This window comes from Oryzias latipes, chromosome 24 (assembly GCF_053564925.1).
Source record: "Oryzias latipes strain Hd-rR chromosome 24, Olatipes_Hd-rR_3.1".
NCBI classification, from domain to species: domain Eukaryota; kingdom Metazoa; phylum Chordata; class Actinopteri; order Beloniformes; family Adrianichthyidae; genus Oryzias; species Oryzias latipes.
Window position 1 is genome coordinate 6,384,395 of NC_136260.1, and position 21,735 is coordinate 6,406,129.

Genomic DNA, 21,735 nt, shown 5'->3' on the forward strand with positions numbered 1-21,735 from the left:
AGTTTACGGTGGGACTTTAAAGTTTTAATAAAGTTTTTGATGTAAAACAATGTAGAAAGCGGCAGCGCTGTAACAATCAGGTGGAGCAACATAAATAGCGCATTTAAAAGTATTTAAAATAAAAAATGACCAAATGTGACCTTTTTTCTCTCCCTGTAAATATATACATGTATATAAATATACATACAGTGCAGACCAAAGGTGTGGTATATATATATATATATATATATATATATATATATATATATATATATATATATATATATATATATATATATATATATATATATATATATATATATATATATATATATATATATATATATATTCCTTTCGTGGTTTAAATATGAACGGGTCATTCTCCAATAATTATTAATGATCCTCTTATGATGTAGAGTCCTGCAAATGTGTCTTTAGGGTTTCAAGGGTTCTTGTTGGCAAAGTGCAGATTCCCGCGTGAGCGCGCAGACACTCACGTCCCCGTGACGGATAATTCCAGAAAGATAATTGGCTGCATTTTCCAGAAGCTTCGGCCCTCGTTTCATGCACGCGGGAGGGGGGCGGGAGGATCAGAATCGTGCCTCGCGGGCCCCACTTCCTCCTTGTTGGGGATTCACTGCTGGTAAGCTAATGATGAACTGAGAGCAGTGTTGCCAGATTGGGCGGGTTTCCGCCCAATTGGGCTTCTTTTGGTTATGTTGGGCGGGTAAAATTGGCATTGGGCGGGTCTATAAAATTTGGGCTGCTTTTCAAAATATTTAGCGGTTTTATTGTCATTATTATTATTTTTCTTATTATTTAAAATATTAAGTAAAAGTATACTAATTAATATATAGCCTAAAAAAAGCATTGTGAATATATGAAACATTACAGTAATCCCCCTGTTTAGTCCCCCCCGTGAATAACAAAAATCAGCGAATAATTGACGCTGTTTTAAAACTCCCAGAGCCTCTGCAGAGTCAGAACCCTATTCTGCCGTTTGGGTTCATTTCCAAAAGATGGAGATGATGCAGGGCTTTTATTGGCTTTTATTAACCTTGTCAGAATGGTTACAGCTCGAACAAAAATAGCGCAGCCTGCTTATACACTCAGCCGGAGGAGAACGTTCAGCCAACGCGCACCCAGGTAGGCCCCGCCCCCTCTAATCCACCAGTCACCAGCCCACCGCTGATTGACATACGCTGTGGTCCAGCAACTGGCAGTGGCAGAAAGAGGGGGGCGCCATCAAAAGCCATCTAGAGTACACGATACGAGAAACCTATAACTGGATTTTCTGTACTTATTTTATAAAAAAAATTATTATAACAGACTTATTATATAATAATTTATTATTATTGCGTCATTTTTTATTAGGCTACGGCTATACTTTTACGTTCAACATTAGGTTTTTGCTAGGTTGAGATTTGGGCTGGTTTTTATTGACGTGGGCGGGTTTTACGATGAGTTTGGGCTGGAAACTGTCACTCAGATCTGGCAACACTGACTGAGAGACGAAAACTAATGAGAAAGAGAGAAGAAAAACGGAGGGCTAGACTCACGGAGAGAGGCTCGGCGTCAGGGAAAAGGGAAAAAAAAAAGTCCCGCGGGCGCTGCGTGACCCGTGAAGCGGAACGCGGCGTGACGCAGGTGCAGAGTTCAGCACCCGCGTGTCCGCGAGCGATTCCCGCTCAAGTAAGGGAGGGAAAAAGACTGGTTGGCAGGAAAAAATGAACAAATAACCGAGCATAAAATAAAAAAAAAACAGCGCAGCTTTTTAACCAGTGAGGCTATGGCAGGAATTTTCAAGTTTAAAAAAACAAAATGTGTTTTTTTTACAGAGTAAAAGACAAACATCAAACCTGTAGTGATAAATCCAAGGTAAGTATGTAATCCATTATTTTGAAGCTTTTGAGCTGGGGTCTCAGCTCAAATGAGGGGTCACGTCTGTCAACATTATCTTATCGAAAAAAAAGGAGGGGGGAAAACAGAAATGACATATTTCTGATGCATAGCCTTTATATCAATGACTTACAGAAAATCAATTGTCTCTAATGAATTGAGAAACAAGGCAAACTGATAGTTTTTCACACTTGGTAATAGTTCTGCTGATCGTTTTGTACTGTAGGTGAAACCCCTTTCTCCCAACCAGCTGACAGTCTAAATTAAACAGGCCCGATTTTATTATTTGAAATGCAACAAAAACAGCTCTTGTAAAAAAAACACTTTTGCTTCTTTTCTTCTTCTGTTCCTGCTGCAAAAACCTTTGAATGAAATTGTTCAAAATAAATGGCTATCCTTATTATGGCAGAGGTAAAGAAAATACACAAAATTAAGTTATCACAAAAAGGAAATTACATTTTCATTTTGAAATACAAATTAACTGGATATGATGAGGTTGGGGGGCTAAAGTGGCCTAGAGTTTTAGCCCCTGCCCTAGCAAAAACAGATAGCTGACAAATTAATACAAGAAAAAGGACGGGATACAACCAACATAATTTAAATTAAAAAAATATAGTTTGTTATCTACTGACTACATGTGACATTTTCTCAGTAAGAGTTAAGACTTAACAAGTTCAAGCTTTCTTTACCTTCTCTATTTCCTTGTACAACTACAGTATTTAAACTGGTTTATGTTTCTCCACAGACCAAACACTCTCCAAAAACTTTGCTGGCCTAAAATATGTCCAACACCTATTTTACCATTTTAAAGTGAACATTTATTAATATTTATTCATAAGTATTCATGATTAAGACTGTTCATAGTTCAATACATCATATTAAAAATAATGTTATAAAAGCTGGAGTTTGTTGGGATTTCCTTTTGTGAAATTGATACTTTTTACACTGAAAACATACTTTTAAAGTTAATACTAAGATTTTAGGTGTTCTAAGATAACAGTATATTTTGTATAAATGATCAAAATCTATATAGAAATTTATATTTATAGGGTCTGGGTTTACATGAAAAGTTTCATCATAATTTTACATTATTGTTTTTTTCTAAAGGAATAAATAATGTATACAGTAATAGCCTACTGGTTTCAGAAGAAAAGTACTTTTAAATGAGCATAGAATATTTTTACTACTTTGCTGTATTAAATAAAAAGTTTTTCTTTAATTTAAAACCAGATCAATTCACCATCATGAGCCATGTAAGGAAGGGGCTTCAAACTGTAAATGTTAAAAAGTGGAGAAAAGTTTTATTTTAATGTAAACTGTTTGATCTGCTCTCATCTCTAGCAGAAACTACTTCCTGTCCACCAGCAAAGAATCTCCCGGTCCAAAGACTGTTTGTACGTTTGATGACTCAGATGATAAAAGTTAAATTTATTTTCGCGAAGATGTTACGGGTCGTTACTTTAATGAGAGGGCCAAGGGAAGATAATTCCGTCCCAAAAACGTACTGATGATGGAGAACATTTCAAACATGTAAAGGATAATGGCAGCTCTCTGTGCAATATGTCTTTCTTTCCATCTGTTTTTTTGCCAGGAAGTGAGGCAATGGTCTGCCATCAGCAAAGCCTCTAAGCGTTTTGTCACGCAATGGTCTGTAAAAATGCTTATCCAACACACACACACACAGATGCAGCCGAACGTCGGTTGGGAGTAATTTCTGCTCCAGGCGCTGAGCTCCAGGCAAGGCAGGCGCGTGCTGGATATTTCATTATTCATTAATTTACTGTTTAACAAATCCTGTCATTACTGAGTCCAAGCAGAGTTCACAAATGCACACACACACACACAGCTGCAGCAGCAGGGGTGTCAGGCATGGCAAATCTGCACGTTTGATCCCGGCCCTCTCAAAAAACGGGGAGATATCAATGAATAATAAGAAACGTGGGGCTTTGCCGGAACGATAGAGCGTGACACCGTCTCACAAAAAAGCCCTCCAGCGTGGGGCGAAGCTCCACCGGGGGCCCCTATCATCCTACGAGAAGACAAAAACAAACAGTCAGCACAGCCATGATCGATACGAAAGGTAGAGCTCCCACACCGGCACCAAAGTGAATCAGTCACGATGCACAAAAGACTCCTCTGTCTTTGTGAGCGTTGATACTGTGTGTTGATTTTACCACTGACTTAACTAATAGGATCAGGATTAAAGCTCTGAATGTGTTTTTGGCTCTAGAAACTTGGATTTTGGCTCAAATCCCAACAAAACAAAGAAGGTATCTCCTTGAGTTTCCCTTTGGAACAACTAAACATGTTCAGGATGAAAAATACCAGAATAATGACTTTTACTTGGCTTTTTTCTCTATTAATTAATTATCAGAGGAAACCTCAGGGCTAGAAATATTCATTATTTCACAGTAAGAAAAACAGGTATCATAAATGTTATAATGAAATATTTGTGTTCCACAAATAAGTTTTAGACTGAATCCCATTTAGAGTCTAGTTCTACCTCTTGAACAAAGGGGGGAAAGTGAGAGTACGTGTTTCCTTCAGAGTTAAAACACTGTAACCTAGATCCCACAGGTAATAAAGGATCTTTGAAGCTTTTTCCCTTAAAGGGAAAGTATTTAAAGACAGATACCAGAATGCTGTCACCAATTGTTATAGTTTAAATTATGACAAGTTAAAAAAAAAGGATCACAGCAAATGATATACAAATAATTAGGACAGAAGAAAATAGTCATTTATTATTTAAGGATCGAAGTAAAAAGTGATTAATATATTTTTAGCAACAAAGTTAAAATGGAATGCATTTTTTGGAAGGTCTATTGTTTTTTTCTTACATACTTCAGTCTACGGCCTTACACTTTATTTCATGTAACATTAAGAAGTATCACTTTTATATCTATTGTAGATAGGAATTTAGAGAAGATCTGACGACATTTGCAATGACAGCTTGTGGGTAATGCCTTAGTCACAACTGCAATTGCAGGTCTGGTTGGTGAGCCTGTAGAGACATTTTATGCACATTCTTCCTACATCCATGCTAAGCTCAAACGTTTGCAGCAATACAACACGTCAGCGTAATGTAAGGGTGAAGCTGGTGAGAGGCTGGCATGTCGTGCAGATGCTGTAATTTTTTGGACCCCCCCACTAAAAAATAAATAAATGATGGAGTCCGTAAGGGGCACATAAGTGGTGCTCATGTGATAAGTGTGTGTTCATTGTCTGTACTGTACAGATTTACCAATTTTTCGTCTGAAAACGGCCTGTTTGTAGCCTTTAGGCCAGTTGTGACAAATGCTTTACCAACGACTAGAACATGGCGTAAGGGCTCCGGACAACCGCGTCACCTGTACGTGATAAGTGCGAGCAATGTCCATTAGCCTTACAAATACTTCACGATGCACTTACTGATGGCACAGCAACTGTATGTTGCATTTTCAACGAGCCTCAAGGGAACTGCAAAACACCCATATGCTCCCCTTAAGATGCACCTTGAAATGTCCGCTCCTCTCTCTTACCCTCCATGGGCCCGGACAACCCTAAAACCCACAATACCCATACGGGTGATGTGACTGTAACTTTACAGTGGGGCAAAAAAGTATTTAGTCAACCACCAACTGTGTAAATTTTCCCACTTAAAAAGATGAGAGGCCTGTAATTCTGATCATAGGGTTACCTCAACAATGTGAGGCAAAATGAGAAAAACAATTCCAGAAAATCATATTGTCTAATTTTTAAAGAATCTATTCGTGAATGATGTTGGAAAATAGGTATTTGGTTAATAACAAAAGTTCAACTCAATACTTTGTTATATAATATTTGTTGGCAATGACAGCATTCAAACGTTTTCTGTAAGTTTTCAAAAGGTTTTCACAAACTGTTGCTGGTATCGTGGCCCCTTCCTCCATGCAGATCTCCTCTAGAGTAGTGATGTTTTTTAGCCATCGCTGGGCAACATAGACTGTCAATTCACTCCAAAGATTTTCTATGGGGTTGAGATCTGGAGACTGGCTAGGCCACTCCAGGACTTTGGAATGCTTCTTACGAAGACACTCCTTCAGTATCCGGGCAGTGTGTTTGGGATAGTTGTCATGCTGAAAGACCCAGTCACATTTCATCTTCAATGTCCTTGCTGATGCAAGGAGGTTTTCACTCAAAATCTGACGATACATGGCCACATTCATTCTGTCCTTTACATGGATCAGTCGTCCTGGTCCCTTTGCTGAAAAACAGCCCCAAAGCATGATGTTTCCACCCCCATGCTTTACAGTAGGCATGGTGTTCTTTGGATGTAACTTAGCATTCTTTCTCCTCCAAACATGACAAGTAGAGTTCTTACCAAAAAGTTCTATTTTGGTTTCATCTGAAATAGGACATTCTCCCAGTCTTCTTCTGGATCATCCAAATTCTCTCTAGCAAACTTTATACAGGCCTGCACACGTACTGGCTTTAGCAGGGGGGCAGGGGGAACTGTGCTCCCACAATTAATTTCTTCACATCAAGCTTCTTACCTTTTGCAGATTCAGTTTTCCCAGCCTGGTGCAGGTCAACAATTTGGTTTCTGGTGTCCTTAGACAGCTCTTTGGTCTTGGTCATAGTGGAGTTTGGAGTGTGACTGTTTGAGGTTGTGGACAGGTGTGTTTTTTATCAATAACCAGTTCAAACAGGTGCCATTAATACAGGTAACTAGTGGAGGACAGAGGATTCTCTTACAGAAGCAGTTACAGGTCTGTGACAGCCAGAAATCTTGCTTGTCTGTAGGTGACCAAATATTTATTTTCCATCATAATTTGTAAAAAAATCCGTTAAGTATCAGACAATATGATTTTCTTGATTTTTTTTTGTCACTCAAAGGTGAGGAATACGTATGATGAAAATTACAGGCCTTTCTCAACTTTTCAAGTGGGAGAACTTGCACAATTGGTGGAAAAATACTTTTTTGCCCCACTGTTCAAGGTCACAGGGCTTGTTTTGTTTATATTATGCATATATGATAAAAATAACTGAAAAATAGTTAAGAAATAAAATATCAAGAACTTACCTAAACAGTTTGGGGTAAAAAGTCTTAACAAAAGGATAAATTGTCTGATAATGTAAGATACAAACTTTCCTTTTTTCTAGATACGGTAATATATATCACAACAGGTTTTTGGAGTCACACTTGGAAAAAAACTATTCACCTTTAAGAAAGTTCAACATTTTGCAATTCATGTGAAAATGTATCAATCATTGTACTAATTGAAACATCTTCAAATATTAGCTTTAGCAATTTTTTTTCTTAGGATCTGCACTACATTAAGCAACAACCTGTAGTTTTTCATAAAGACATGACTCTTGGTTTCTGCCCTCTTTTTTTCCTCACACATGTCTTTTACACCATTTTTTATTTTTTTAATTTTAGCTGCGAAAGAGAATTGGGGAATTGGGACACTTTCTTCTTTCCTTTATGAACACAGTTGCGGTTAGGGGAAAGAGATAAATTCCCCCTGTAAAGCAGTTTAAACTCAGCGTGTGATAGTGAATGCTGTTGGTTCAGAAGGAGGGAAAAGGTAAGCAAAGACCTGCCCTCAGACAGTCAAGTGAAGGTTAAAGCCTTGAAGTTGTGTCACCACAGTGGGAGAGAGGACTTTATTTCTCAGTGTACTGCCCTGAAGAACGCCGCAGTCTGTGGGTGGCCACACACTTGATGTCATTAACATGTGACATATGTAGAGCTGACTGGGAGTGGCTGGAGGCCAGCGTTTGTCTGCAGTGCTCCTCTAATGTCTGCAGGGCTGAGCGGGCACAGTCTGGGCTTTGTCAGCACTGTCTGCTGCTGTTGATAGCGGGTGCGTTTATCAGCGTGCACGAAGGCGTGTTAGTGGGTGGCTTGTGGAGGGGGTGTGGCCTGGTTGAATGGCTGGGCAGGGACACGGGCAGTCCAGGTCCCTTAAGGATGAACCGAAGATGCTGAGTTAAAGTGACACTGCTGCTGCAGAGGCAACACTGCTTTTCCAGACGGGTCAAGGTTGCACAGAGGAGAATAAACTCATGCCATGAAGCTGATTCCTCACTTACACTCCTCACAAACAGTCTCATCTAAAACACAACAACTGACAGCCGCGTTAAATTTAATTAGCAATATACAATGTGGGACCAATGTGTTTAAAAGAGTAGAGAAATTCATGATTTTTTTCTCTTCTCCTTAACATTGGTCCCTTGTTAATTGCCGGATTAACAGTCTAAAAATAGCTAGCTTTAGGCAAATATGAGAAGTAATATTTAATCTCAATATCAATCTCAAAATTTTAAGGCTGTAAAATCCCTCATCACCCACTTTCTACACTTGTAAAGACAGACATGAACATTTTCACACGTTTCTATCTGAAACACTCAAAGTGGAACTTTTGTAGAAAAAAGAATTCCAGAATCTGCTAGCAAGCTAGATTTACATACATTTGAAAAGGTTAACACATTTAGTACAGTACGGAGTAACAGCACAGAGGAGATTGACTGACTGTACACCAATCAGGGTGCAGAACACAATACAAGAAAGACGCGAAGAAGCTGCAGCTGCAAGCGGTGAACCACGTTGAAACAGAGCCACTCTACTGGCTGCTTGTCACATAAATCTTTGACTAAACTGAGAAAAGTTAAAGCCTGATTTCCATGAATACTGATACCCGCTGTTTGCCTATAAAATGGAGGCTCAATAAAGTGTAATTTGCTCACCAAAAACAGTTGCAGTAAAATAGCAGGAAAATCAGTTTCAATTCCAGTGGTGGTTTTCTATAAAGCAAACATTTTATTTTATTTTAATGTTAAAGATGAATTAATATCTGAAACAGTTTATGTTGTCCTAAGATAAATTAACGTTACAGTAATAACAACTGAAGGATAGAATTCTTGAAGTTTTCTAAGTTAGATTGGGAGCAAACATCAAGTTGATTATAAATAACTATTTGTAACTTAGAAAGGTATATTTCTGCAACAGAATAATAATCCAATGACTTTACTGTTTTATGTCAATAAACAATTCAGAATGAATAAGACTCTTGAATTGGAAGTTTTCAGTGAGGATGGAGCCTTTTCCTTTTTTACAGAGAAGTCAGATGTCTTGCCTATAAAAATGTTTTTTAAGACTAAATTTCAATTTTCATGTTAGTGGGCCAGAGTTAAGTTTTTGTCAGCTGTGTGGACCTTTAAAATGTCAAATTTTGCACAGTTGCCGAGAAAACAATATGTGCTAAGTAAGGGTTAATGGCCAACGAAGCGTGCATTATCAGAAAGCGGAAGATGGTTGCATTAGCAAAGTGCACTAACCTGCTTAAACCATAGTCACTTACAAAAGAAAACAAATTTTCAATATTTTAGTACTTTATTCTTGTAATTTTTTTGGTTTGCATAGCTATTTTCACAAAAAGTGGACTATTTGTTATGTGGAACGGCGAATTAAATAAAGCATCATTTCAGAGACAAGGTTCACCTCTTACGCTTGTTTTTTGTCCAGATGATGAAGCTAAATCTTGTTTTAAAGAAGCAGTGATATAGAACATTTATGTTATGTGACTGGAGTTTTTTTTTAGGCGTGCGGTTATCACTGTGGATTATCACTTTTTAATGCACACCCAGCAGCGAATCAGAATCGAGAATTCACCCGCACCATGGAATAAAAAGTGATAACACACATAGTTCAGCATATTGCACAATATAAACTCCATGAAAATATGAAGTTTTGGAGAGTTTTTCTTTGTAATGGGAAAACAACCTGTTGTCTCCTCATTTTTACTTGAGTTATTTTGAAAACTCAAAATATGCTGTATAAAAATTCTGTTGAATGTCAGCGTAAAGCCGGTTTTCCCATCTTCAGAATCTGTTGTAATTTTGTTAATTGCATCAATGGTTGAGGAGTTACAGTAATTCAAAGAATGTTTACACTGGAGTTTAAGCTCTGGTGTTGACGTGTTAAACTGAAATGTGTCAGTACACACAATGACTTTACTTTTGGCTGCATGGTGGTGTAGCGGTTAGCAGTCTCGCCATACAACTAGACCTTTCTGTGTGGATTATGTATGTTCTCCCCGTCTATGAATGGGTTTTCTCCAGGCACTTTGATTTCCTCCCACAGCTCAAAAACATGCTTAGGTTATTGTAGATTCTAAATTGTCCCTAGGTGTGAATGTGTGTGAGTGAGTTGCTCCGCAACAGACTGGTGACCTGTTTGGCGTGTACCCCGCCTTTTGCCCGAGAGGACCTGGGATAGGTTCCAGTATCCCTGTTACCCCAACAGGGGTACAGCGAGTTTGGAAAATGGAGGACTTTACTTTTGTCCTTCATAGAAATGCATATGTTTTCAGATTTCTGGAAGTATATTTAGGTTACCTAGAGTTCAAGTATGCTAACATGAAGGACTGTTGTCACCATATCTTGAACAACGCTCTACAACATGTGTCGGTTGAATAGTTTACTAGTACTTTACAAATTAATGGAAGAAGAGAAACTAAGTGGTAAATCTGGGATCTGTTAGTTGATTAACCCTTGTGCTATCTTAGATGACCCCGCCCTTACATTGATGTGTTCTCCCTACCATGACAAAGGTGGATAAAGGTGGAAAGATTTCATGTAATCCATGGACACCAGTGAAGATCACAAATCATTGAAGAAAAAAGGTTCAGAGCACTGTCTAGTGGGTCTAGATGACCCAACTACCAATGTTGAAGTGCCTAGGAAAGCACAAGGGATAAGCTGAAATATATGTACTTGTTTCGGTATTTGTAGGTAAATGCCTTGCAGTGATTTCATGCAGAGTTTGGCTATAGAGGTGCAGACCGTTCGTTCAAGCATTCATGGACAGTACATGCACTATTGCCATCAGGTCCACATGTTTTACTGACTGATGGATTTTAAAATGGTCCTCACTTTGCCACTCGAAACAAGCATTTTATTTAGTGGTGACAAATTTTCACCAAATTTTCTTTTTATATGTCCTCTTCTCTTTCTCTTTCGGCTTTTCCCATCAGGGGTCGCCACAGCGAATCATCGTTTTCCACCTCACTCTATCATGGACATCTTCTACCCTAACATTAGCCAACTACATGTCCTCTGTTAAGACATCCATATATCTCCTCTTTGGCCGTCCTCTTGCCCTCCTGCCAGGCAGCTCCATCCCCAACATCCTTCTACCAATATATCCACTATCCCTCCTCTGAACATATCCAAACCATGTCAGTCTGTCTTCTCTGACTTTGTCGCTAACACAGGCAACATGAGCCGTCCCTTTGATGTACTCGTTCCTGATAGCCCCACTACTATGAAAGTTGTGATAGTTTGGAGCAATCGGGTTCTGTGCTACATTTGAATCAGTGAATTTTGATGCAAACATTTTATCAAGCAGCTGGGCTTTACCTATGTCATTGACAGTGATTTTAAAATAGAATTTTCATATTTCATATGTTATTTGGTTTTGTGTTAGAAGAATCAACAAACATGAAGATCAAAGTCCAGATTTAATAAAGGTGCCAACTGGACAGGTCACGGCAAACACAATGCGCTTGATTAACCAGGTTGAGTGTTTTTTAAAAACAAAGAATGTGCAATCCATTTTGGACATTTGCCATAGATGAATAAGCAAGATGAGTGTTTTTTTTGGCAGAGCGTCAAAAACACTGAGCAGACTAAAATAAGATCAATGTGGTTTAGTCTTTTTTTTTTGTTTTAAATGTGGGGCAGGATTGTGGATGTTTCCTGAATTTACTTTGCACATCTGAAAAACAGATGTAAACTGGCACAACTTTACACACTAATGGCTGTTTCAAGGAGAAGGCACAGACACAATGGAGAGCAGGCATCTTCTCTGCACATGTAAATACTTTGGGATGCCAGAAGCAAAGATTATTGAGACGTAAAACGATAACATATCAAGCATTGCAATGTTTGTGCTTCCGGATGAGTTAAGGGTTGTTATAAAACCGCTCATGGTAATTAAAGCTGACGTTAATTATGTCTCTATTTTCCATTTTTTGCCAGTATGACATTTTTACCTTGGATGTTTCTTGCACAGTCCGCTACTCTCCTTCATCTCTCCTGCGCTCTCCTTCCTCTCTTACCCGCTCTGGGGCAGCTGACATAGAGAGCCTTCCCCAGCGCCTGCACCTCTACCTCCTGAGGGTGTTAGTAGACATCATTAGCCCAGGCATGCACTGACCAGCCGAACGCTCTTGCCCCAGAAAGGATCTGCTGTAACAGTGTTCCCAGTGGTCTTTTAATTATGATTATGCCGTTTTTACACAAATTCAAAAAACTTGTCATTTTTTTAAGGACATCGTTTCTGCAGAGCAGCAGGAGTTCATCATTTGGTGCAGAGCAACCCCCGTCGTCCACTCCTGGTAGGCAAAGCTGGAAGCTTGTGGCCCACCCATTGTATTTTCTACATTACAAATAAGCTCTTTTTCCAGCAGCATTGTTTCATCTCCCCCTGATTCACAACTATTTGGAAAAAGAAATACCCTGGAATGCAATTTTATGCTTAATTTTACTTTATACATGTTCTCCCACATCAAAAAAATGCCACAAGGACATTTTGAAGACACACTCCAATGAAAATTGTGTTTTTGGTTTATGAAAAAGCTTGTAGTTGTTACAGACAAATAACAATCAGCAGATCACAGCCTCCCTGCTCTGCTGCAGTCTGATGCATCAACTTGCAGACAAATCAAACCATGAACGGCTTTGTTTTCCTCGTCTGAGCTGGAAAATGGATCAAAACTGTACAGCTGGATGGCTTCAATATTGCTCACCATTTCTGTTGCACTGGTAACGTTAGCTTGGGGTTGTGGGGGGCTGTAAGCTAGTGGGAGAGTGTGTAAACAAAGGGATGAAGGGAAATGAGAGCAGGCTTACTTTTCACCAACAGTGCCACCCACAATTCCGAGGTGAGTTTCTGATAAACGCCTGTTCTCTACAGAAAGGATTTTCTAGAAAACACAAGGTTTTGATTTCAGCTAAAATATTTTCAAACAGTTTTTGGAATACATACCCATGCCTATTATGTTTATGTTTGATCAACTGATACAGATGTTAAATATTTAAACATTTTTTTCATTGTAAGATATAACAGTAGGTAAAATCATCTTAATATTCCACTTTGGGATTAAGAAAAATTAAATCAGCACTTAATCTAACATCATTGTTAAGTGTAGTCATGGTCAAACACAAGTGGAAATTGTGCAAATGTTGTTTTTCATTTGAGAAGAATATTAGCAACAATCGGCAATCTCCATAAGAAAAAGTGTCACTTTTTACCCAAAACTCAAGTCAATATCTCCAGAAAACAAGCTACACTTTTGTTCTGCTATCTCGAGAAAACAAATGTGTTTGTGTTTAATTAGTTTTTCTTTTTTTAGACAACAAGCTGAAAAAGATTTTAGCAGACATTCTTGTCTTCTGTATATCAACACTTCATTCTTGTAATGGTAAATCACACAAACACTGCTTATTTCTTTAAACATAAAAATAACAGAGTGGTCCTTGCACTGTTTTTACCCCAAATGCTTGACGTTAACACACATCTTTTAGTTGTATGGCTGTCAGACATGGTCATCTTGAGGTAAGCTGAAAATGTGTATTAAGGTAGAGAGTAGACTTTTATTTAAAACACATTTTATAAGAGTCATGGTACGTACTGTACTGCCTGGCACAACACTTTGACCATCTTTTTACAAGCAGTTAAAACGTGTGATAACACACACACACACACAAAGACTTTTCCAGTTATTGATATGTAGATTGAGATCAAGATAAACAACTTATTTACTTAAATGATCATTCATGGTCAACTCACATAATGTTAAATCCTCAATTTAAATAACTCACATTCTGCCACAGTTAAGCTAACAATGATACATGAGAGGTTAGCGAATGGGAAACTGTGGTGTTGGTTGGGTTCAGGAATGAGACTCAGACACAGTTTCAGACTGTGAGGTAGACAGATAGTTGGCTCCAGGGAAACCGAGCTCCCTGCCGCAGTCAGAACAAAATGCCTTTTCTCATCGAGTGAGCAAGAACATGAGCTAACGGGCAACCTCTGCAGCTTCCTGCGCAAGCTTTTGAACTCATGGGGAAAGATTGTGTGGACTGCAGATACACAGCTGTATGGTAAATATACATACTGTCATGTCCTTTTTCACAGCTTTTCGCAGTGTTAAGTATACCTTTCAAAAAAGAAAAAAAGCTAACCATAGTTTTAATTTTAGTTATCAAGTCTATGTGTTGTCCAAAGGTTCAAGTATTTCCCTTTTAGACAGTCTGAAAAACAGCTCTTTATAGAACTTTTTCGCAAAAACCGGAAACACGTCAGCAACGTGTAAACTTAGTTCCGGTTTGTGCTTCGCTGGCGGAGAATGGCAGAGCCTAGAGTGTTTTCGAAGAGCCTGAGTTGTGTTCCGAAGTTCATCAGCGCCGATGTGCTGAAGAGTGTGAAGATGCATTCGTCCACTAAAGGAAACAAATTGGACAAGGGATATAAATTCGTCCACGAAGAGTTTATCCACCATTACCAAGGTAAGCTTCAGCTAGCTTAGCCATAGCCGCATCACCGATAACTAACTCTATGTGTTTACGTCAACTGTAAATCCTGGTGTTATTTGTAATATAAGGTATAACACATCGCAGTGAATATGTTGTGTGTATGTTTAAGTGAAAAGGCATGGGATTAACATAACACCAAAAATTTGGTGAAGCTGTAAATAAGAAATGTTAAGTTGCCCGTTTGCGTCTTCATTCTTCTTGCTGCAGACAGTTGCGGCACTTTCTTCACTTACTATTAGTATTATTTTTCTGAAAGTAGGGTGACCAGACGTCCTCTTTTCCTGGACATGTCCTCTTTTTTGATACTTATATGATACAATAACATTGAACACGGATGAAATGTAATCATATTTGCTTCATGTATGCAGCTCTGCACACCAATTACTCTCGATGAAATATCTCACAAACTCACTTCACTCCTCTTTTTTACAAACTCAAATCTGGTCACCCTACTGACAGTTATAGTTTGGTGTTACATTGATGTAGCAACATAAGTATGTCTTAATTTTAACCTATTTAATTTATTGTGGTTAGATATCACTGGATGGATGCAGAAAGTGCCAACCTGAAAGCTTTCTACTGCAGTTGTGCGGCTGATAAAGGATTCTGCAATGACATCCTTTTGCCATCCTGTTCCAGACCGCACATAATTCACAGCTGGGTCTGCAGGCTGCCCCACCCACCCTGGCCTGCACGAGTGGCTTGCAAAGATGGCACAGACCAAGAGCACAGGTGGGTTCGTGATCAAATTATCATTATGATTTAAGAACGGATGTGTATCCATAACAACTATAAATTATTATAAAAACACCCCCAGTAGTGACTACAGACTGTAATTGCTTTTTGCCTTTTATTTATAAGGGAATCCATCCTGAACCGGTTAGTGAGCTGGTGGTGCAAAAGCCCAAAACAGTTGGCAGGGACGGTCTGAGGTGCACACTGTACAAGGCATATACAGATGAAAAATTTAACTTTTTGTTGCTTTGTGAGAGCAAGTTAAGTTTTTTTTTGATGTTATGACTAACCAAATTATGGTTACAGCAGATATAATGAATTAAATTTAAATGTAGTTATGCACTTATGTCTAACTTTTGTGTGTTGTGTTTCTCTTGTGTAGGACCACAGCCAGATCCATATATGATGGCATCTGGAAGCAGATTATGCCAGGTGCAGCCCCAACCTCTCATGGCTGTGTTGGATGGGGTTTCTCAGATGGAATGAAAGAGAACTTGGATAGATATTATAGCAAATGTATGAATGCATACCTTAAATTACACTTATCTTGTCTTTAACAATCAGTTCAGCCTTCTGTCTTACTGTTGATGATCTGTAATGTTCTTTTTTATTGTAAATCTTTGATGTTATTTGTGTTGTGATTAATCAGTTGTTACGCATACCAAAAAATTAAATGAGGCACAATTTTGACCAAAATTGTTTTATTTGTTCATTTAATTTTTTTGTGAAGTCAAAGTCACATTTCAACAGGAAAATATTACGAATATAACAATTATATTTAATTAGATTTTAAGAATATGTGGAAACACTAAATTTTTCCATACTATTTGCACATTATACATTATTTACATACCAAACATTAATTCACTCTTCAACACAAAAAAGTCCATGATCATTTGCCAAAACACGGCGGTTAAGCCAGATCTGATTCACACTGCCCATCAGTGTGAGCGGCACGGGAGAGTCCCTGATGTGAAAGGACTTTATCCTACCGATCACTCTTTCTACCATAATTCTGAGGCGGGTAATGGCTGCGGTTTGTTCTGTTTCCTCCTTGCTGAATTGAGCTGAAAGCTTAAAAGGTGGAATGATGATCTTAGATCCAATGTCAGTAAGGAGGTCTTGAATGAGGAACTCTTTGTCCGCCATGACATTGTCTCCTGGGTCCAGCAAAGGAACTTGGCTTCTAAGTCATGGATGTAATCCAAAGCCTCTTCCAGAGCACCTGTAAAGATAAAGGAATTAAAAATCAGTCTAAACATATTTATTCTACCTTTTAACACAACACAGTAATCATGTTTTGAAAAGTATGTTAAGTATTTAATTACAAATACATTTCATTTATTTTTGTTAATGACAAAATACCCCAAATTAATTAAATACATGTAATTAAAATAGGTGAGAGCGTGAACAGATTTTATTATAAACATTCATTTGTTCAGGTAGAAATGCATTTATCCAATAACGGTAAACATAGTTGACTAACGTTAACCAAACACATTATGAACAACCTTACCTGCAGGTGGGTGTGTCACGTAGTCCTGATCCATCTTTACTGCCTTAGCTTAGCCACCATGTCGCCATCTTCACAGCAAAGCTGCATAGACTGACGTTTGAGGTTCTGTCATATACTGCTCCCCAAGGAGCAGTAAAGTTTTTCCAAGGGAAAATACTCGGGACGACACCACTCTTCAGGCGACGAACGACGCAGCCGCACCACATCCGGAGCGAAGTGCCGGCAGCAGACGGTGCTACCTGTGTTTACATTAAAACTGTGCCCTTCCTCTCTTCGGATCGCCTGTATCCATTTGGGTTTCAGGTTTGGATCTACAGGAAAATAATGATATGAGAGGCCGGGCTGTTTTTGGTTGGAAGACAAACAGCCTGGAACACAACAGAAACTGCAACTCTTCGACTCTGTCATTCTTCATATGTGCCGCTATGCTAACAGGAAGTTGTTTTACACGTCATTGACGTATTTCCGGTCGAAAAATGCGGAAGTGTGAAAAAGGTCTATAGAACATAAGTGTAATAAATACCAAAGAATAAATAGTGTCCGAGCGCTGCCTCAGGTCACAGAGTTCTGGTCAAAAATCACAGATAACTGCACCATCAATAAATTGTTTTTTTCAATCTCTGTTATTAACTGTTTCAGATTATGAAGGAATAATAAACAAGCCATAGAAAGTCTCTAACAAGCTGCTACTGAAATCACAGTAGACCTTTGTGATCTAACTGCGTCCAAGGAATCCACCAACCAATGACTCGGCCAGACCCAATCAATCAAAAAATCCAAAGCTATCAACAATAAATACAGATTCACAACCCCAACACCCAGTAGATGTCTACAAGAATGTTGAAAGAATTCCGCAGGAAGTTCTGGCTTGTAAAATTGATCCGCCGTGTTTAAAGAACCAGACTATTGAGTTGCTTTTTTACTTCCGGCTTGAACATTTAAGGCGGAGCTCACCAACTCAGACCTGGACCTGGATTAGATCTTGACGCAAAAATAATACAATGGGCACCTCTGTTTTTAAAGGGTGGAGTTCTTGTTGTCGTTGCAGCCAACACATTCTCACTCTCAACTCGTTATATATGGACGTATTTTCTGGGCCCCCTGCGCCTCCCTTTTTGACGTTTTGGGTCTTCCCAACTTATCATTTTTCGACAATCTGACTGTTCCCATTAAATCAGAGGTCCCCAACCCCTGGGCCACAAACCAGTATCGGTCTGCGGTCCGAGAGCCGCTTGGTACTGGGCAGCAGACAGGAAAAAAATGCATATGCTAACTTTGATTCTTTCCGCTTTTTTATTTTCTGATTCAGAAGGAAGTTTAATTTTGGAAATCTACCGGATTCTGTTCACCACATCCGCATGTCTTGCCTCGTCGCGTGACATAAAGCGGCCGCTCGCTTGTAGCGCTAGCTAAGTTCCAAGCCCAAAGATAAAAGTTAACAAAAACCAAACAAAAAGACATATTTTGGAAATTTTTTGAGGAGATAAGAATCAGTGAGGAAACTGAAGACGAGCCTTCAACTTCAAAGAAACATAAAGCTGCTGTTTACAGGCAAACCAGGAGTTTTCCTCCATGTATGGATTTATGGAGACAGTTGTTTCCATGTTCCAAGTCACTCTGTATAATATGCAATGACATATTATTGAATGTTTCACAAAATCTCACAATAATAAAGATACAGACATGATGGATTCACGTTTATATTATATTTACAAAATACCAGTTGCCTGATGGTTGTTTCCTTTTTCTTTAATTTCTTTATAATATCTCTGATTTAAGGTAATTGAGTAGTTTTACCTAAACATTTTCTGCTATTGTTTTGATTCTGTGAGATTTTTTGTTTGCTGCTAAGGATGTTAGTTAAGTTAGGGAGGCATGAATTTTACAAATCAAGATCTTTTTTGGTTGTAAAACTTTTTTTCCTCAAGAAAAAAAAGTGATTTGAAGGTCCAAGGTGATGTAAAATAAATTAGGATTTCAGAGGGAAATTGTATCTTAACTTTAGACACAGTTTGGCTTCTTTGCGATCAGTGCCCAGCAAGGATTACCTGCAGATTTCTAATAGTCAGAGCAGTGACATTAATGTTGTAGGCTGTGTCATAACAGGTCATACCTGCACAATTAACACCTCCATCTAGGACCCAAAGAGCAGCATTTCAAATAAGCGATTAATTCATTTAGCATCTTCTCAGCCATGCAGCTTTTACCCAAAGATTTCTTGACGCAAATGATTATTTTTCAAATGGTTTTGTTCTCCTCCTAAAAACATTTCGTTTTTTTGCTGCAGCCATCCTGTTTTGAACCAACAGCTTGAGGCACAAACTAAAAAGCAGCAGCATCACTGGATATTTCATGGTTAAAAAAAAAAGACCTGATCAAGACTAGAGCGACCAGTCGTTTGAGTCTATGAAGTGCAGTTTTGGCTGTAGTGTTTTCGACAGGGACAAGGAGACAAAGGGGACTCTGGTGTTGCCGTGGGCTGGCTGCGTTAGTTCGGATGGCAGCCGGTGGGCTTCTCATGATGCTGAACCAAGAGGACAGGAGGAGGCCCAACCATGACACTCATCACATTTGAAGCCCCCATCTGTACTGGTGTCTCCCCACCAGTCAACTACCAAACACACACACACCAACACACACAGCTCTAATCTCTTGTGACAGTGCTCACATTCAGTTAAGCCCCACAGTGCTTGTGCATGTCACTGACCATAAACAAAACATATACTCCTCTACAGGAGAACACCACAGGACACGGGGCGTGGATACCCAAGAAATACCACAAGACAGGGGTGTGGGGAGTGTGTGTTTGTTCATCTGTGTGGTAAGATATGTGTGTTTGTGTACAAAGCTCCCAGGGAAAGGGAACAGATGCCTTCAGGTCACGTCATATCTCTGACATTAGTACAAAGTCAACAGCAGCAGAACCGATGAAAACAAAGAGGCTCGAGTCAGTAAGCAGTGTGACGGCTGCGGTGGGAAACTGAAAACTCACAGATTTCCTGGTATTTACTGTTATTTTTAGTTTTTGTTAAGACATTTTCTTAGCTCCAAAAAGAAACAGTTTTGGTGAGTCTGTGTGAATCGTAGCCTCAATTTCCTGTTCTTAGCGGACAGAAGTGACACCTGGTGTGATCTTCTGCTGCTGTAGTCCATCTGGATCAAGGTTGGATGTGCTGTGTGTTCAGAGATGCTCTTCTGCAGACCTCAGTTGGAACCAGTGATTCTTTGAGTTCCAGTTGTCTTTCTATCAGGTGGAACCAGTCTGGTTATTCTCCTCTGACCTCTGACATTGACAAGGTGTTTCTGCCCACATAAATGCCGCTCACCGGATATTTTCTCTTTTTCTTACCTTTATCTGTAAACCCTAGAGAAGATTGTGGGTTAAAATCCCAGTAGATCAGCAGTTTCTGAAATCCTCAGACCAGTCAGTCTGACACCAACAACCATGTCGCGTTCCTATTCACTTCAATCACCTTTCTTCCTCATTCTGATGTTCGGTTTGAACTGCAGCAGATCATCTTGACCATGTCTACATGCTAAAATGCATTGAATTTCTGCCATGTGATTGGCTGGTTAGAAGTTTGCATTAACAAGCATTTGGACAAGTTTGCCTAAGAAAGTAGCCATACATACATGTTGGCAGGTGAATGTGCTGATTATTGTTTTAAATGTTAGTGAAAGTTTTATATTTTGCCAACTGTTTGATTTACCGTATTCTTGTATTAAGTTCTAATTAGCTTGACTTTGATGATATTATTTTGTTATTTTTTACTTTTTATTTTATTTTGTTGACAAACAGTTGAATTTTACTAATTTATTTGATATTTTAAATGTTTATGCTCTTTTTTTATTATATATATGTACATATACATATTTTTTATTTTTTTTTATTTTTTATTTTATTTTATTCACATTTATCTTTTTATGTTTGTCTATTGAGGTTTATTTACATACCTATTTGGTTATTTATTTATTTTAATTTTAATTTTAAATTTTATTTGTAACTCAAGTGTTTTATTCAGAGGGATCCTCCACATCAGTGACTGACCCTTCTCAGTAAATGGGGTCACTGCAATATCCTAGGTCTGACTCTTTGTTTAGATCTGGAGGGTCCCGTGGTAGTGTTTTCTGTGAACTTGAATTGGGGGTCACTGATGTGGACATGTCCCCAAAATATCATAATTTAATTACTTAGAAGCTGGCCAGGTCCTCGTGTGTTTTTGGGGGGTGTTAGTATTGAGTGGGTTATAAACACAATATTTGGGATCTTGTCCTTTTATTTTTAATATTTGATAAAGTTTTTATGTAAAGCACTTTGGGTAGCTGGAGTTGGAAAAGTGCTATTGAAATACAATTTGATTTGATTTGATTATAAGCATAATTCAGCTTTTTATATTGGCGTGGCTTTCTGTGAAGATTTCTGACTGTGATAAGAAATGTAAGATTATTTATGTGCTGATTACTTCTGATGCCCCTTTTCTATTTTTATTGCTCTGTGACATCAAGTACACACCCAAGGATGCCTAATAAGTTACACTGCACCATTGATATTTACGCATGCTGAATACAACTATAACTAAAGAGATGTGACAATTCAGTAACTGCACAATTACATCTGGAAGAGCCAATTAGCTTGAGCTGTCATCATGCACATCCTGCCATTGTAAGAAAATGTTCTGGTTTAAATTTAAGACCCCCTTTATGAGTAACACATAAAAAGGACGCTTTTATGTCTGGCATTACCGGGGCCCCACTCTGGAACCAGACCTGGGGCTGGAGATCACAGGTGAGTGCCTGGTGGCAGATGCTCTTCCCACGGGCCTTGGACAGGTCCAGCCAAAAGAAACTAAGTGGGATAACCCCTCTAGTGGGCCTACCACCCGTAGGAGAGCTCAAAAGGCCCACACATACCCAGGGCTCTGAAACTCAGTCCCTAGAGAGGGGTTACACTCTACCATTCCGTAGTTGTGCTTGGTGAGAGGCGGGGGGCAGGTGTGAGTCACCAGCTTGACCGCCACTTGTTGGAAATCACCCTGTTGGAC

At 38.9% G+C, this 21,735-nt stretch overlaps 1 long non-coding RNA gene across 2 annotated transcripts; it reads left to right on the plus strand.

Moving 5' to 3' along the window:
- The first annotated feature begins 9,903 nt into the window (after positions 1–9,903).
- LOC144990169 (uncharacterized) lies at positions 9,904–15,917 on the plus strand. 2 transcript variants are annotated; one of them, XR_013654150.1, is made up of 3 exons: positions 9,904–14,415; positions 15,028–15,174; positions 15,304–15,917. It is a non-coding gene; the product is annotated as an uncharacterized LOC144990169 (long non-coding RNA). The 2 variants fall into 2 exon arrangements; XR_013654149.1 differs by having other exon boundaries at positions 9,927–14,415; positions 15,082–15,174.
- Positions 15,918–21,735: the final 5,818 nt, after the last annotated feature.